The sequence below is a fragment of the Tachysurus fulvidraco genome, chromosome 3 (genome assembly GCF_022655615.1).
Source record: "Tachysurus fulvidraco isolate hzauxx_2018 chromosome 3, HZAU_PFXX_2.0, whole genome shotgun sequence".
NCBI classification, from domain to species: domain Eukaryota; kingdom Metazoa; phylum Chordata; class Actinopteri; order Siluriformes; family Bagridae; genus Tachysurus; species Tachysurus fulvidraco.
The window spans coordinates 19,389,255-19,408,174 of record NC_062520.1 but is presented as its reverse complement, the minus strand read 5'-3'; the positions used below and the strand labels follow the sequence as shown (position 1 = coordinate 19,408,174).

General features: G+C 39.2%; 1 protein-coding gene across 5 annotated transcripts in view; it reads left to right on the top strand.

The window, feature by feature from the left end:
- The first annotated feature begins 11,732 nt into the window (after positions 1 to 11,732).
- Positions 11,733 to 18,920, top strand: part of sema6e (sema domain, transmembrane domain (TM), and cytoplasmic domain, (semaphorin) 6E) — a 163,491-nt gene continuing 156,303 nt past the window's right edge. For 3 of the 5 annotated variants that reach the window (XM_047810994.1, XM_047810989.1, XM_047810990.1), the window contains exon 1: positions 11,733 to 11,964. The gene's annotated coding sequence lies outside the window, so the exon portion shown is untranslated. Of the gene's footprint in view, positions 11,965 to 12,059; positions 12,203 to 18,920 lie in introns of those variants that run through there. The other 2 variants (XM_047810995.1, XM_047810991.1) reach the window with 2 other exon arrangements.

Sequence of the window (18,920 nt, the reverse complement as noted above, 5' to 3'; positions counted from 1 at the left end):
CAGTTATACATACTATACCGAGTGCGAGAGCCTCCTCTACCCGTGCTCTTTATAGCAATAAATGGTGTGTTTTTGAAGAATGGTGTGGGCGGAGAGTGATTATCCCTTTTCAGTGCTCTGTTAGGGATATATTATGTTTCCTCCAGGATCTGCTTGATAAAAGGAAGGCTTTCTCCACCATTAAGGTGTACCTGGCAGCTATTTAAGCCTGCCATGTAGGTTTTGGTGACAAGTCGGCAGGCCAGCACCCTTTAATAAGTCGTTTTATGAAGGGGGCGCGCCGCATACGGCCGGTGTCTAGGCGGATGGTTCCTTTATGGGATCTGCCCATCGTCTTAGAAGCCTCGTCTCAACATCCTTTTGAGCCGATAGAGGCGATGAGTCTTAAGTATCTCTTAAGACGGCACTGCTCCTGGCTTTGGTGACAGCCAAACGTGTGAGTGATTTACATGCTTTGTCGGTTAGCTCGTCTTGCTTACAATTCGCTCCGGGGCTCACTAAAGTTTCTTTTCGCCCTAACCCTGCTTTTGTGCCCAAGGTTTTGGAGTCGGCATATAGGTGTCCGTCTACTGAACTGGCGGCTTTTCATCCTCCACCGTTTTCTTCTCCGGAGGAGCAGAAACTTCATGCATTATGCCCGTTACGGGCTCTTCAGGCGTATGTGGACAGGACAGCTGGTTTCAGAACTTGTGACCAGCTGTTTGTGTCTTGGGCTACTCCTCACACAGGGAAGCCGTTATCTCGACAGCGGCTATCCCACTGGATTGTGGAGGCGAGATCTGTGGCTTATGGTTGCAGGGGTCTTCAGTCCCCTACGGGTTTGAGAGCCCACTCCACTAGGGGTATGGCCACATCGTGGGCTTTACTCAGAGGAGTTTCTGTCCTGGACATTTGCTCGGCGGCAAGTTGGGCAACGCCGCATACGTTTGTGCGATTCTATAGGCTAAAAATTTCAGAACTGTCCTTAGCACAGTTTAGTGCTACTGTACCCATTTGGAAACAATAATATGGGTGCAATCCGGGAGCTGTCTATATCTCCCATAGTGAAACACCGAACAAAGTTAGAAAAAGAACGTTGGATTACTTAACGTAATCCCCGGTTCTTTGATAACAGAGTGAGGTGTTTCACCAGCACTTCCCTCCTTGCACTTGGACGGGAAGAAATCTCGTTAATGACGTAGACAGGGGTCGACCTGGCTGATATAGGCAATGCGGAGTCTGGTCGACCTGCCTGTCAAAGACAGACGTGGTGTCATAAGAGCTTCCGTAGTTGGTCACGCCCAAAGCGATTCCCATAGTGAAACACCTCACTCTGTTATCAAAGAACCGGGGATTACGTTAAGTAACCCAACGTTCTCTTACCACTGCTATGCTGATGATACACAACTTATCTTCTCTTACCCACCCTCAGATACCACAGCTTCTGATCGGATCTAAGCATGTCTGGCAGAAATATCATCATGGATGGCTGCTCATTAGTTAAACCTCAATCCTAGCAAAACTGAACTACTGTTCATCCCAAATGATTCATCCCCAGGTCATGACCTAGCTATATTCAACGATCTGATTTCCCCTTCAGCCACAGCTCACAACCTTGGGGTAACCATGGACAATCAACTGTTCTTTTCCTCTCATGTTGCTAAGGTGACTCATGTCGGTTTCTTCTCTACAACATTAAAAGGATTCTGCCATTTTTGTCCATACAGGCTGCTCAGGTACTTGTTCAGTCTCTTGTCATTTCAAGACTGTATCACTGCAACACAGCTGGGTGGTAGATGCAGTTATTAACGCAATTTGTCTTGTTTTCAACCTGCGGTGGTAACCTTGTTCTCGCATACCACCCCGCTGCTAGGATCCCTCCACTGGCTTCCGGTAGCTGCACGCATCAGATTCAATACACTGATGCTGGCCTACAAAGCCAAAAATGGACCAGCTCCCTCTTACCTCAAAGCCCTCATCACTGCTCTCACTGCACCCCGCACCCTCCGATCTATCAGCACTGCTCGACTGGTTCCACCATCTCTCAGGGTAAGAGGCAAGTATACAATACTTCGAGACTCTTTTCTGTTCTGGCAGCAAAGTGGTTGAATGAACTTCCCCTAGAGGTCCGGACAGCTGGACAGCGGTTGAAGACCTACTTATTCAGGAGACACTTCAACTAGCACTTTTGTATCTTTTGTATTTATAAAAAAAAAAAAAAAAAAAACCTTTGACACTTTTTCATTGTAACTTTGAACAATTTATCTTAAGTATGTAAATCTCTATCATTGGATACATTAATGTATCCAATGATAGAGATTTAAGCACTTATGTACGTCGCTCTGGATAAGGGCATCTGCCAAATGCTGTAAATATAAATGTAAATGTAAATTTAATTTGCATCATTTTCATTCATCAATTCAAGTGATTCAGTGAGAAGTCAGGCATTGTGGAAAGGGCTATTTTCCTGGAAGAGACCACACCCAGGCGGATGGAAATGTTTCCTTACAGATGAGTCAGAATAATTTTGTATTGTTTACAGTCACTGTCTTTCTACAGGAACAATGGGAGCCATAGCATACAGTGAGGGAAAACACATTTGATCCCCTACTGATTTTGTATGTTTGCCCACTGACAAAGAAATGATCAGTCTCTAATTTTAATGGTAGGTTTATTTTAACAGTGAGAGACAAAATAACAGCAACAAAAATCCAGACAATTTCATTTCAAAAAAGTTAGAAATTGATTTGCATTTTAATGAGTAAAATAAGTATTTGTTCTCCTATTAGTTTCTGGAACCCAGGTGTCTTTTATACAGGTAATGAGCTGAGATGAGAAGTACTCTCTTAAAGGTAGTGCTCCTAATCTCAGCTCATTACCTGTATAAAAAAAACACTTGTCCACAGAAGCAATCAATCAATCAGATTCCAAACTGATTGTAAACCTACACAAGGCTGGAATGGGCTACAAGACCGTCGTCAAGCAGCTTGGTGAGAAGGTGACAACAGTTGGTGTGAATTTTTGCAAATGGAAGAAACACAAAATGACTCTCAATCTCCCTCGGTCTGAGGCTCCATGCAAGACTCACATCGTGGACGTTCAATGATCACGTCAACAGTAAAAAATCAACCCAGAATTACACGGGAGGATTTTGTCAATGATCTCAAGGCAGCTGGGACCATAGTCACCAAAAAACAATTGGTAACACACCACGACGTGAAGGACTGGAATCCTGCAGCGCCCACAAGGTCTCCATGCTCAAGAAAGCATATGTACAGGCTTGTCTGTAGTTTGCCGATGAACATCTGAATGATTCAAAGGAGAAATGGGTGAAAGTGTTGTGGTCAGATGAGAACAATATCAAGCTCTTTGGCATCAATTAAAGTTTGGAGAAGGAGGAATGCTGCTTATGACCCCAAGAACACCATCCCCATCGTCAATCATGGAGGTGCTTTGGGGGTGTTTTTCGGTTATTGAGACAGGACAACTTCACCACATCAAAGGGACGATGGACCTTAATCCCATAGAAAATCAGTGGAGGGAGCTGAAGGTTCAAGTTGCCAAAAGTCAGCCTTGAAGCCTTAATGACTTGGAGAGGATCTGCAAAGAGGTGTGGGACAAAATCCCTGAGATGAGTGCAAACCTGGTGGAGATACTAAAAGAAACTTCTGATCTCTGTGATTGCCAATAAGGCTTTTGCCACCAAGTACTAAGTCATGTTTTTCTGTCTGTTAAAATAAACCTACCATTAAAATTAGAGACTGATCATTTCTTTGTCAGTGGGCAAACATACAAAATCAGCAGGGGATGAAATATTTTTTTCCCTCACTGCAATCCCATTCTGAATTATTGTCCTCATCTGGCTTTCCTGGAACAAGCTCAGTATTGTTATAAAATATCCGATGGATATAAAGTGTGCATGGAGTAGATGCCATGATTTCAATTATCCTTACTGTTCAACAGTGAACAGAATAAAAAAAAATGATCAGATATACAGGACATTTAAATGTTTTACCATCTATGGGCGCTATTTTTTCCTCGGCACTTAATATTACAGAAATTTTAAACAAATTGCTGATTTGATTCATCAAGGTGACAAAAGTTTGATCTGTTAAAAGGAAGTTATGGTAAACCTTATTCTAAAACAATGACATCTGTTACAGTTCATAACCATGACATTCTTTCTACATAATAGATTACCCTCATTATGCGCAGTCATATGATCATGCACATTCAGTCCCTGCACAACCATTAAAAATGCACCAGTGATGTATCAACCCACTGCACTGCATTCCCTAATGTACATGTTTTAAAACCTCTGACGTGTTTACGGCTTCGGGTTTTTTGTGGCAAGTGACGGACTCGTTTTAGGAGGACCTATTGGCAGTTTGACTATTGGTGTAGTGGCAGATTCAATGTTTTATGTATCTGCCCTTGACGGAGTTGCTTGCTAATAAAGATATGAGTGCAAATTTGACTTGCAGATGGGGAGAAACCATCTGAAGGCCTTGCGGTGATGGGCAGTTTAATATTGGGCTTCTGTTCTAATTCTCCTGACGCTCCTGGACTTTAACGTCTGTGCTCCACGTGCTGCAATTCTGAAGCACAGGAGACAGTTTATAGAGTAAAGTTACTGGCTTTAATATGAAAGTACAAAAAATAGTGTTTAAAAGAGGAAAATAGCTGTTGGGAGAACAAACGACTGCTAAACATCAGCAGAAACAGAAAGTGCTTCTTAGCAACACAATCTCTCTGTACACTACTGTGTGTTTGTGTGTGTGTGTGTGTGTGTGTGTGTGTGTGTGTGTGTGTGTGTGTGTGTGTGTGTGTGTGTGTGTGTGTGTGTGTGTGTGTGTGTGTGTGAGGGAGGGAGGGAGAGACAGAGAGAGGGAGAGAGAGAGAGGAGAGAGAGAGAGAGAGAGAGAGAGAGAGAGAGAGAGAGAGAGAGAGAGAGAGAGAGAGATTTAATGGTCTGGCATGCAAGAAATACATTTCATAAATTCTAATTATGTTATGCATTATTATGAATATACATTGGCAGATTCACTATATGGTGCAGTGGAACATACAAAGAAAATCTAAAATTTAATTAGCAGTTTGTGTAAATGAAATGTTTCAAATAAGTTTTTACATATTTTGCAGAGTCTGAAAAGTTATCTGTTTCCATACTGGTTTCCTAACATAGTTATAGTTTAGTACAACAAAACGACTGACATATTTGCACCATATGCACTGATGTGCATGGGTTTGTATTTACAGAACACGTAGGACAGAGTCTGGTAAAATTATTGATAACTGAAAACTAAATACAATATTTTTTATGTATTTGGTACCGTAAACTTTAAAATATAAAACAGATTTGAGATAAAAGCAAATACGCTACTAAAGTTATATCCGAATGCTGACAGTACTAGCATTAACCTGACACCAAATTTAATTGAGCAAAATTGAACTAAAGCATACGGTTCCGTTGCAAACAACTTACTTTCGTCAAATATGTTAAAAAATTCCTGCCTCCACCACTGGATGTGTAGAGTTTGTGTAGTCCAACAGTATGTGTTGTGGGCTTACAGGCATCTCTTAATTGTGTGTGAGAAGCCTGTGACAGACTGGCATCTTGTCCAGGGTATACCCTGAGTCTCCTGGGTTACACTGCAGGTTCTCCGGAAAACAGTAGGATAATCAGTGTAGAGCGTGGAAGGATGGATGGATGGATTGATGGATTTAATTCTACTTGATTTATTTGTTTGCAGTTAGCTGATTACAACTTGAGCTGTTCTTCATAATAAACAAGTGCATAAACCCCCTACATGATGTGTGTCTGTGTCTCAACACTAATGTTACAGGATATCTTGACAAATTTAGCATGCAAGTTTGTAAGTTTATATGTATTTTTATTGTAATTTGGCTTTCTTAATGTACTGTACATTTTGCTCCTGTATGTAGTTTATTAGCATGATTGTTGATTGTTGTACAGGCATTTGTGACAGAGCATTATAAACAAGTCCAAAAGACTGATTTGAATTTTTCCTAAAAGCTTTAAAAATATTATGGTTTATTAATAAATGTATTATATAAAAATGCAGAAATTCAAAAGGGCAGTTATATTGTATATATCACACCTTGCTCTTTGATGCTGTACAACATTTTTCAGATCTGAGATTAAAAGATTGAGCTCTGGATTTGGTAAGTCTTCCACATTTGCACATGCACAGTGTGTTCTTAATATATACACCTAAATCTGGTTTTACTTTTAAACTTGGACAAGTGCACAATGTCCATATTTTAGGTTGGTATGATAAAACTGTTTTCTAAAGGATTAACAGATTAAAACATTCATTGGAAACAAGCATTACTATGTAAATGTATATACAGTATGTGTGAAAAGCTTGTGTGCAAATAAAAGGTGCACAAGTGTTTTAATAAACCTAAGAACATTTAAATGCATTGTTGTTATACTATTGTATGTACTACACAATGTATCTGACATGGAGATTTATGCACATTTATGAGTGCATTAAACCTGGCGCTAATTAACACTAATTTGTTTGAATTAAGTTTGAGAGATAGTAGTGTTTTCATGCTTATTGAAGAATTATGATGCAAAGTGCTAGGCGTTTTATATCCTTTGTTGATTTGTTGGTGTTTTTTCAGTAATTATGTTAGAGTTGATGATTTCTATGAAAAAAAAAACTTATTGTTTATTTAACGTCTTCACAATTTTGCCCTAAGTGAAAACACTTCTTATTCACTTATTCTTAGTTTCTCTGAATGATTCATTGTTAGTTATGGTGGGTTTCCTAAGTATGTTGTAATCTCACTTTGTAAGCAGTTAACAGCAAACTGTTGTGCTTTATGACCAGTAGTTAAATAAAGATTTATTATGTTGGGGAGCTCTATGTTTAAAGCCCTCATAATTTAACAATCTACAATTAATTGCGAGTTGGGTGATTGATTCTAACAGGTATGTGTATCAGCTTTGTGAATTGTTCCTCTTTTTGCAGATAACAGAACTACTAAGTACTTATTCATTTAGTAAACTAAACTCGAATGTTTTGTGTCAAAAAAATGAACATTAAGTTAAGTTAAGAAAATGTTTGCCTTCTTGTATGATCATTTTGGTCCATAGAGCCAGGGAATGGTTTCCTTATGTGTTAACTAACTTAACCTTCTTGTTCCTTCTAAACATTCAGACCAGTTATTTCATGACAAGTAAATTCATGTCCATTGTTGTACATGATGTGTTGTCCTTTGGGTTTTACAGTTCTACCTTCTAAAATCATGTTGGAATGGCTACAAGAAAATTTACCCTAGGTGTAAAAGAGTATGTACAGTAAATGTGTCTGTCTGATTGGTGTCCTGCAGTAGACTGGCATCTTATTTAAGGTGTATTCCTACCAGCAGTGCTTTATGTCAGCACAAACTAGTCTGACAATTCTCCTCTGACCACGCACATTAAAAAAGCCTTGCTAGCACAAAGCTGCTGCCCATTATACATCTTTTGTTGTTGTTGTTGTTAGCACCACACTGTGTAAACTGGAGTCTGTTGGACATTTGGACATCAGCAGTTTATGAAATAGTCAACCTAGCCATCTGGCACCAACAACCATGCCATGGTCAACATAAATGCGATTATTGTGGTGTTTGTGAGCATCATGATTGTACTGTATTTGCATGATTTTTATGCATTGTGCTGTTGTCACATGATTGACTGATTGGTTAATTGCATGAATGAGCAGGAGTATAGGTGTTCCTAATAAAGTGGTCACTTAGTATATAGAGTAGAGGTTTACTTTTGACTTCTCTAAGTGAGAGAAAGCTAATCAAAGGGAATTTTTCATAACCTTTTTTTTACCCTTCTCTGCCATGGATGCCAATAATTCTGGAGCTGACTATCTATATAAAGTGGAATTTAATTCATATAGTAGGTGCTATGAGCAGTGTGAAATGAAATCTTGCTTCACTCAAACTCACACATACTGCTTTTTTCAGTTCTAACAGAGGCGCAGTGATCTGTAAAATTTTGGTATGATAATATATGTTTGACCTTTTTATACTATTTATTACCTGTACAGTATACTTTCAATTTAATTCTAGAGAAATCTAGGATATTTCCGTGTATTAGTTGAGGATCACTGACATCTATATGTTTTTTTCCTCCTATGCCATTAGGAGAAATGGGAACATTGCCATTGGCATTTAATTTTCAACATGTTCTACATCTTGGACTTTTAGATCCAACACCAAGATGAACCATAACTGAACATAATCAAAAATAAAGCAAAGAAACAATAAAAAAAGGACAAAGGGATCTTTATAGGATCTTTATTCAGTGATACAGTCTATGATTCATTTCTCACAGGAAGAATTAAAGAGATTCCCTCTTTAATTCCTCCCATGTTTTTTTGTGATTTTTATGGGCAAAAAAAAAAATCCTATCAGTTAAGACACATATGTAAGTACTTTGGATACCTGTAGAGTAATCATGTACAATGTATGTAAATTAAAGCAGGCTTTGGGTGAATATCTGTTTTGCTGATGTCACACAACACTTGGGTAGCTTTAAAAAATTGCAAGTTCCTTCAAATATCATGGAGTTTGCTGAATTTTGCGTTCATTTTGCATTTTGCATTCTAAGCCTAGGTGATATGTTTATGGCACATATCCTGAATATAGATTTGTATATTCTAGCATGTGTTTAGCATGCTAGTTTGTTGGTTATCAAGGATTTATATATATATATATATATATATATATATATATATATATATATATATATATATATATATATATATATAATTGGAATAGACAAGTACATATTTTGCCAAACATTCATTTCTACAGTTTTAACGATTTTAGTAAACACCATTATTTTGTTTAGCTCACAAACTTTCACACATACTCTGCATATCTATGGTTAAAACTAGGATTTTATTCCCTGAAATATCTCATTCTTTAAATATCTTATTCTTTAACATATTCTTTAAATAATGTCCTCAGGGTGTGAATATGGGTTCCAGCTACTAGATAATTTCCCCAGTAATGAGGCCTCAGGTGACAGAAACTGCTAGCTATTCCTATCTATCTTTTCCTGAAATTGGACAGTGTATGAATGTGGTTATTGTTATCATGTGGCTGTGTGTGCATGAACAAGAAGTCAGATTCGTTGTGTGTTATGGAGTAATAACATACGCATTGTGTTTACGGGGTGTTTACCGTTACTATGGTCCTTCTCTTCAGTATAGGTGAATGTACAGTTGTGTAAGTATAGTACATTAATTGAAGCAGATAAAGCAGATGATCCTTATTAATAGTAAAGCATTGTGAGGAACATATATTTCTTAAGATAGCTGTCACTCGAAGTTACCAGTTGCTTGGAGATATGTTAGAAGAAATTAAAAGATTGTATGAAACTGAGGCTGTTATAGACTGAAAGCCGAAACTGTGAACTAAACTGATTCTGGGTATCACAAGAAAAAGCCTGCTGTGGAATCATTTGGAGTAGTTTCTCTTCACCAAAAAAACTGGGCTCACAGGAAAAAAGTGAAGCTGCCAAAGAGAATTACTCAGATAAATCTATCAGGAAATAATTCTAAAACCCCACGGTGGTTTTATCGACGATGAAGAATATGAAGCTGAAACAACACTTAGTTCAATTCAATTCAATTCAAGTTTATTTGTATAGCGCTTTTTACAATAGACATTGTCTCAAAGCAGCTTTACAGAGTATAAACATAGAGCAGAAGGTAAACATCATTAATGATAAAGGAAATAACGAATAATAAAAGTAAAAGAATTGACAAAATAAAAAATTCTAGATTATTATTAGATATAAATAGTTCACAATCTGTATGTATTTATCCCCCTATGAGCAAGTCTGAGGTGACTCAGGCAGCAGTGGCAAGGAAAAACTCCCTTAAATTGGTAAAGGAAGAAACCTTGAGAGGAACCGGGCTCAAGGGGGACCCATCCTCATATGGGTGACACTGGGGGTGTGATTGTAATATAGAGTCAGATAAATGTTGTATTGGTGTAAGGATCATGGACTTCGGATCACCTTAGTATCACAGAGTCTAACTGGATATGTCTCAGGATTCTTAGAGTCGGCCTCGGCTCAGTGGACGTCCAAAGGCTTCGTCCCTCAGAGGACGATGGGGGCTGGTACAATGTCTGGATGCCTCGGGATGGGTACAAAGAGAGAAACAGTGGAAAGGGATTAACATATCTGCTGTTTATAAAATGTGCAGGTCTGATGTACTGGTGCATGATACTCTAGGATGTATGTACGTCATGTGTACACCTGACTAAAGAGATGAGTTTTTAATCTACATTTAAACTGGGAAAGTGTGTCTGAGCCCCGAACACTATCAGGAAGACTATTCCAAAGTTTGGGAGCTAGATAAGAAAACGCTCTACCACCTTTAGTAGACTTAGATATTCTGGGAACTACCAGAAGTCCTGAGTTTTGTGATCTCAGGTACACTATTGCTATACAACATACAGTATGTGAGGGACCTAAAGCATAATGGTTCAGTATTGTACACAATGTACTTTCATTTCTGAATAGCCGACAAGTTTTCGAGGAATGACTTTTCTTAAAATGCTTTATGATGTCTCAATATTTGCTCTTCTGATTGAATTCACCAGCACCGTTATTAGATTTTTTTTTTACCGTATGTAACTTTGTTTCCTAACTTTGAAGAACATAAAAATAAATAAATAAAAATAAGCCTGCCTTTCAGAGCGCTACCTCGTGTCCTTCTATTTTCCTATGACCTAGAGAGAAAATTGCAGTAGCCTTATCCTGGATATTCAATCACAACTTACTGAGTTTGTGATTAGGCTGCTGCACATGATAATATGTAAATGTACTTCTTCACTGGCTGATTTTATAAGCCTGTGAAAGGAAAAAAATGTGTCATCTTTTGTCTAGAGCCATTGTTGCCTTATTGCCTTTAGATAGAATTTTTAGTTAGTCGATTATAAAGGTCACAGTTTAAGAATCATGATTACCAGCAGGCTTTATGAATGTAAAATGGTTTAGAAATTTAGAACATAATAGTTCACCCCCATCTTGGACTTAATTAAATCCTACACAGGGACTGTACGTCAAAAACGTATTTATCTCTGGATAACTGGATCATTAAACACTAACTTAATTTTGGAAAAGACGAAGCATTTTTTTTCTCTCTCAGTAATCTTCAGTAATTGCTTGGTCAAGGTAAAAGTAAGAGAGATGTCTAGTTCACCAAAGGGTTATGAGGGAAGGAGGAAGCTGGAGAACCCAAAGGAAACCCATGCAGACACAGAAAAGGACATTTGGGACTGATTATAGACCTTGATCTATCTATCAGATCCTCAGAATAATTTGATCTAACAAAGGTTTTATTGATCATATTTACATACATCTCCAAATATAGTATATATATAAAGCAGTCTGACTTTAGCTACTTCTCCCTTTCTTTAACATATAAAACTATAAACTGTATATTTGTCAATTCTTATTTATGCTTATTTATCCAAATGGATTTAGGAATTAGGAAATACAAACAAAATAGTCCGTTTGTGTGCTGCTTTGTAAACACGTCTCTTACACTATTTCCACTAACGTCCTCCGACTAGGAAAAAAAAATACAAAAACAAAAAAAAACCCAGAGGGAAAACTTTGAAGAGAATTAAATAAAGACTTTTCTCAGCTTGCTATTGGACAGACGCCTTGTGAGTCAACGCAAGGGGGCGTGGTTTCAGTAGAACACGCCCACTGTATCCTGTCGCTCGCTGGAGCGCAGTCTGCCTTCACGGTGCAGGCGCGCGCGCGTGTACATGAACGTTTTCTGAACTAAAAGACAAGGAAAAATCCTGAAAGCGTGTGGGGAAACTCTACCAAATAACATCTTTCTGCTTTTTAATTACATGTTCGTTTTAAGGACAGGCTTCTTCTCTGTCCGGAGTCTGCTTGGACATCTCGGTGGGGAAAAAAACAAGGTAATTAGCTTGTATTTATTATGTTGTCGGAAGTTGTTGTTTTTTTTTCTTTCATTAGTAACCCGAGGAATGGAGATTCACGATAGTGTTTGTAGCAGTGGGAATTATTTCATTGAGCTCGGGTGTTTTCGCGTGCTGCGCGACACAAAGCCCGTCTCGCGCGCACCACTGCAATTTAAAGTCCTGCACAGACCGACCCCAGTCTGCGTCCTTCTCCTCTCGCGCACACAGCAGCATGGTAGGTGTGTGATATTATCTGCGCGTGACATTGTTTTCCCTTTCTTCAAAAGCACGCTTTAGATCGGATTTAACGGAACACGTTGATTGCACTGAATTTTCGCTCCCTGATTTTTTTTTTCCACGCGTCTATTGTTTGCAGCTAATTATGGTGCAGCGTTTGTCAAACATCTCGGCGCTCGTGGTGATGATGGGAAACAGACGTCTGTGTTTTCTTTAGGGGTTGAGAGTTAAGGTTGTCTTTTTTTTTATTGCGGAGGAAACGGAGGTGATGAAGTTGCAGCGGTGAAGAAGGGGACAGGATGCCAGCTGGCACCGGTGTGTGTGAAGGGGATCAGAGCGCAGTTTGAACTTGACAGTGAGGGAAGCGTTACGTTCTTCTCTAATCTAATGAGCCGTCTGTGTAGAAATACGAAAGAGTTTCTCTCGCAAACACGCTGTAAATCCGGGAGGAGAGTGTTGCGCATCTCGGTCAGGAAGAGCATACATGCTGATGGAAGTGCATGCATGCTGATGGAAGTGCATGCATGCTGATGGAAGTGCATGCATGCTGATGGAAGTGCATGCATGCTGATGGGAGTGCATGCATGATGAAGGAAGAGCATGCATGATGAAGGAAGAGCATGCATGCTGATGGAAGAGCATGCATGCTGATGGAAGAGCATACATTATGATGGAAGAGCATGCATGCTGATGGAAGAGCATACATGCTGATGGAAGAGCATACATGCTGATGGAAGAGCATACAGTACATGATGATGGAAGAGCATACAGTACATGATGATGGAAGAGCATACAGTACATGATGATGGAAGAGCATACATGCTGATGGACGAGCATACATGCTGATGGAAGAGCATACAGTACATGATGATGGACGAGCATACAGTACATGCTGATGGAAGAGCATACATGCTGATGGAAGAGCATGCAAGCTGATGGAAGAGCATGCAAGCTGATGGAAGAGCATACATGCTGATGGAAGAGCATACATGATGATGGACGAGCATACATGATGATGGACGAGCATACATGATGATGGACGAGCATACATGATGATGGACGAGCATACAGTACATGCTGATGGAAGAGCATACATGCTGATGGAAGAGCATACATGATGATGGGAGAGCATACATGATGATGCGCTCTCTTTTTCACTCACTCACTCACTCACTCACTCACTCTGTGTGTGTCTCTCTCCCTCTCTCTCTCTCTCTCTGTGGTGTCATTTTTGGCGTATGATTTATAACATGTTTTTCCTCTCCCCTAGTGCACTGTAACACATCAAGAGAAAATTAAGGCTTGATAAACTCCGCTTGTGGTTATTACACATTTCCATTGCTTGTAGTTATTTCTAACTGGTATTTACCAGTTATTTATTTCTAGCTTGTCTCCGACCTGCAGAAATCTCAATTCTTTTCTTATTCCTTTTTCTTTTCTTTGTGTCATTCTTTCCCCACAGCAATAGTCTAAACTAAGTCATTTGTTAAGGTCACAGCAAAACGCTGTGACTTCATTCTCTTAAGTGAATAAGCTAATAAATTGATTGCTGTGCTCTAAGCTATTTTTTGCACATATTTCCCCCTTTTTTCATGTCAGAGTACTGCTTTTTTTAAGTGTACTCCAGATGTAATTGCTATATAAGTGCTCTTACCAAGACAGAAAGATTCTACCTTTTTTTCCCTAGCAGAGAATAACCCGAGTGGACTTTGTAAGGGTAAAATCTCCTTTTCATTTTACTTTGCGTCATACAGCGAAAGAGTCATGATGTATAAGACAGTCAACATATCTAAATGAATATGCTTTGGACATGCATAGAATATGACATTTTAGACTATTTAAATGATCAGTTGAACTATTTCCCATTTGTCCAGAGTTAATGTAACAGACAATATGGGCCTGCTTTATCGTGAGATAAGAAAATTGGCGTCTAATAAACGAAAGGGCTCATATATGTTCCTTCAAAGACACGTAAACATAAAACTGTGTTGAAATGAAAATATTGACCAATTCTTTGACACACACTTATGAAGACGTCAACATTTACTGCATATCAGCTCGTGATGTCACCACAGTGTCATAAGAAAATAAAGCAGAACAGTCCTAAATTTACAGTATTAGGCAGACGGTGTTATCAAGAACAAGTAACAGAAGCTCTCTTGCTAGTAAAATAGGTCAAGGTCTATGAAATTCATCAACAATCTTAGGGAGGAGTGAGCAACGAATTTATTTGGAATTAAAGTTCATTTAAATGTTTATTTAGAAGGTGTTTAGTCTGAGCCAGTGACTGAGCTTTTCAGACAGCAAGAAGGTCATCCCAACACCTCGGTGGTAGGACAGAGAGAGTCTTCCTTGTACCTCGAGTGGCTGCATGTAGATGCTGACCCGTTTGTAACTTTGTAAGCAAACATCCGTGTTTTCAAACTTGATGGAAAGATACAGGAAGTCAGTTGATGGAATGTAGCATCGGGACAAGGTCGTGCCCTGAGACAACACGAAAACAAGTGGTGCAGCTGCATTGTGGATCAGTTGCAGAAGGAGCAGTGATGGAACACTGGAGAAGACCTGCTATTTAATCATGTCTGTGGTGTTCTAAAAGGCTCCATATATGTCTGGGAAATTAACACTTTTTTTTTAGTAAAATATCTTCCAAAATGATTCATACTTGGTTTATCTTTTGTTTATGTTCCTTTGACAAAAGAAGAATGATTAGAAATCATTCTCATCGCTGTTGAAAGGTTTCACTGGACAAACAGTTGCATGCAGATGCTTTACTCCAGTTTTTCGGTGTGAGAGAGAGAGAGAGAGATGCAAACGTGTATAAGCTGTTCCCTCTTATTGCACAGCATACACATGAACATAAGCTATGGAAAGCTGCTCAAACGTCTGTTAATGTCTATGCGCTCTGTCGTCACACGGTATAAAGCAAACTAAAGTTAATCCAGTGCTTGGATGCCAGACTGATCGGTTCTTGACTGATTTGTTATTTTTTTTAGTCTGGGCACCACTCAGGCTCCCACGCAGAGGTTAATGCTGTGTTTGAGTGTGTGTGTGTGTGTGTGTGTGTGTGTATGTGTGTGTATAAACATTATTATAGTATTGTTGTTATTCGGAAATATAGAATATATAAGCTCTTTATTGAGAATATTGTATCATTGGTACAAAGTTCAAAGTTACGCTTGTTTTCCGGTCAAGTTTTTATGAAGGGTGAGAAATCTTGCACTCTTAAACTGTAAACTTGCTTCTACCTTTCCCAAGCTCAACATCACCAGGCTCTTTGCTGGTGTGGGTAATGATGCATTTAGCCCAGGGTGTAATTTTACTTCCAATTTCCGCTGCTGTAGTTTTGCCCTAAATGATGTTACGCGGGCGTTGTGTTGCGGATGACTGTGCCTTCCTAATGGCTCTTTGGGTAATGACTGCTGAAATGGGCTTGGTGCTATGAGCACTGATCTAAGCCATCTACCATTCAGTATCTTTTTGCTCAATTCTTTTCTCCTTTTTCGTCCTTCCCATCAGGCTGCGGATCGACATGTTTTTAAGTTTGAACCTTGTTTGTTTCATTACAGCACTTTCTTTTTTAAATGAAAGACGGTTAAGACAGAGCAGGTTTATAACCCATGCCATGATTCCTAATATTTGTAGCACTTTCCTCTGTTTTCTTCATATTTCACACTTCTTGTCATAGTGACAGTGCAGCCATTAGCTATACCTGGGGGCAGAAATTAAAAGGCAGGAGTTTTTTTTAATAGGCAAGAATACTGCGTTTTCCTGCATGGTTGTCCGTGTCCGGTACTCAGGCCTTGTCCCCGCTGGGGAGTGAATTATTACCTGTCAAACGTGGAGCCTCCATATCATCCATAACCTGAGTGTGACATCAGGGCAGCAAAGCCAATGCAAAAGGCATGACCAGCTAGCCTTGGCCTTCGAGCATGGCTTCTCCTGTCTGTGCGAGGGAAACGTATTACACCGCTGCTATAGCCGATGTAAACTGCATAGGAAACGCTTAAGCAGCTTCTGCTCTATTTTGGGATGTATTTCCTCATACCTCCACTCAAAAGCCAGTTTGTGACCTTGCTATTTCTCTTTACTATAAGTTCTGAATTGTCAAAAGTTTTTTTAATGTGAGGATTAAACCTGTAGCAAAATGACAGCCTAGCTATTTTACAGGTAAGAATCTGAAACTGCTGATGAGTTCATAGAGTAAAATGTGAATTCCTGACATTCAGGAAGTAATGCTTATGTGACACGTTTTGATTTTTAAATGTCTTATGACCATCTCCGACTGTTGGCTGGGTGGGGATTCGGGGAAAACAACACGATAATTACTACTAAAGGGAGTTAAGACTTCCAAAGCCAAGTTTTAGGCAAGGTTGAAGAGAGCAAGAGTATGTCCAGGACTTCACTTTGGACAAGTTACAGACCTCAGCGCTCATTTCCATGCTGCTCTCGGACAGACTGGCCGGCTTCCAGTGGGTTTTGTAAGCCGTTTATCAGAAACTTTAACCCCTTTGTCAAACAAGTTGTTTGGTGGTTCTGGCAAATCCACACTGACCGCAGAAGTAGAGGGACAACGAATTAACAACTGCCTCACCGCCTGCTGGATAGAGCTGCGCCACCTAATACACAAAGTACATAGGAAATGGCAGCAAATGAACAAGCAGCACAGATAAAGAGGCCGAGACGCAGCTCTTGTGAAACACAATGCCTCCAATTGTCCTGGACTTTCATTTCCCTTACGTATTGTGTGTGCCTTAGGTGTGAAGCTGGAGGAGGCAAACCAAAGGGTTGTTGAAATCCGTGTGAGAAAGCAGCTTCTGTCTGTGCCAAGAGTCTGAACTTAGCAGGAATATAAGGGTGTTATTGTTCTTTTTTTAATCCATTTTGGTCAAATCTAAAAGTAGTTTTGTGTCCGTATGTGCTAGTATAGATGTGTATGAGTGTGTATACTGTACGTGTGTGCGTATGAGTGAGCATTTGCTTGTATAGGAGTGTGTGTGTGTGTGTGTGTGTGTGTGCTTGTATAGATGTGTGCGTGTGAGTGTGCCTGAGTGCACACACACAATGATCGGCATGACAGAGAGCAAAGTCAGGACAATCTTCTTGCCCAACTGTCATTTTTAAGAAGGTTTGGATAACTGAGCTGTGAGTTAAAACCAGCAGACTGGCTAAGTCACGCAGACACTTTTTTTTTCTTTCTTCTTTTGCCCCTGGCTTCTCTGCACACCAGATTACAGAGTGATGACTAACTCCGTTTCATTGCACTTGGACATTCAGCTGCATCCTCAGCTCCCTGCTTCCACCACACAAGTAGCCTTTTGTACCTCTCCCATTGGTATGCCAGCATTACGGGCCAAATCCGCTAGCTACGGGCGAGAAGGAGCTTCACCCTCTACTAATTCTCACTGAGGCCCTTTTTACTTACCCCCAGCTCTGAATATAGAATCAGAAGCCGCAGAATTCAAATCCTGCGTCCTTATTTGTTTCTGAGCCCACATACATGTGATAGATTCCTCTCCTCCGAAGATCTGTTCGAAACGATCTGTTAAACTTTTGATGATGCCCACACACACACACACACACACCTTCTCTCCACTGTTAGCTGCTTGCATTGTGAAGCTGTAACTTTTTAATCTCTGAGACAGACTGTAACTAATGTTACCTTCACATGCTTTTATTCCCCAAGATAAAAACACAGTAGTTGTAATAAAATAAATACTAGATGTAGCCTTCAAGTCATCGTACTGGGAAGTGAAGCGTAAGGTCAGGCATTAATATGTGAAAGCCCAGATTTTCATTATTTCATTATTTCAGATGTTTCAAATATTTCCCTTTTAGCCAGTTGTGCAAATAAAAGCAATCCGTTTTATAAATGCTTTTCCCAGGAGTGTTTAATAATAATAATAATAATAATAATAAAAAAACACTGCTTCTTTAGCAGAGAAACTGAAAACCCCAGAGGAAAGCACACTGACCATAACTGAAGCCTTATTTTATGCTTTTTATTAGTTACTTCCAGTGTTTTTATATGTATATATATATATATATATATATATACATATAAAATATATAAAAATATTATTTTTTTCAGGCATTTTTTTTATATTGAGAATTTGAGAATTGAACAATGCTTTGGCACAATGCTCGACTTTACATTTTATATACATCGCTTTGTGAGTAACAGTCGACTGTCTAAAGCAGGGGTGTCAAACTCAAATTCACAGTGGGCCAAAATATAAAACTGAGATAAAGTCAGGGGCCAAACTGAATATTTATTGTAAAATTAACTGCAACCGATTTGTAATGTTCAACCTTTTTCATATGGAAACAAACTTTAGTTTTGCTTAAATATAGGATTTGGAACAGAGATTGATATTACAAACACATAAGAAAATAAATTTGAAATAAAAGACACATCATTGGTGTTCATTTCGCAAACTTTGACTATACACTTTTTGATAAACTCTCCCTCATTAAAGGGCCAGGAAGATTTTGCTGTCTCTGCTGCCACAATAAAGCTTTACAGCCTTTACAGCAGCTTCACTTTTTGATTTTGCTTTCATGAAACCAGACTTTTTTCATCTCCTCCGCCTTCTGGAGCTTCTGCTTTACGTCCAGGTCCTTATACTTCTCATAATGTTTCGCGTCAGTGTCTTCTTATGTTATATTCTTTCGTTACAGACACGTTAGCACACAAGACAAACAGGTCTGTCCTT